Source organism: Wasmannia auropunctata, unplaced genomic scaffold (genome assembly GCF_000956235.1).
Source record: "Wasmannia auropunctata unplaced genomic scaffold, wasmannia.A_1.0 LD336083.1, whole genome shotgun sequence".
Taxonomy (NCBI): Eukaryota; Metazoa; Arthropoda; class Insecta; order Hymenoptera; family Formicidae; genus Wasmannia; species Wasmannia auropunctata.
In genome coordinates, this window is record NW_012026807.1 from 457,768 (window position 1) to 458,017 (window position 250).

A 250-nucleotide genomic window follows, 5' to 3' on the forward strand; every position below is an offset into this window, starting at 1 on the left:
CCGATCTTTTGATGTCTCTGTTATGGGACAGACAATAACATAATTTGTTATATAAATTTCTAATAGTTGGATTCAGACTGTTAAAAAAGGAGGTATTAGTCCGAGAAGGCTCCATGCATGAATTTAAAGCAACCAACGTGCTAAGCGAATCGATGCAAATATTAGTTCTTAACCATAGATTATCCAAGATCGCGTCCAAAGCTTTGCTAATTGCTAAAGCTTCAGCTGAGAAGGAGCTAGAATAATTGTT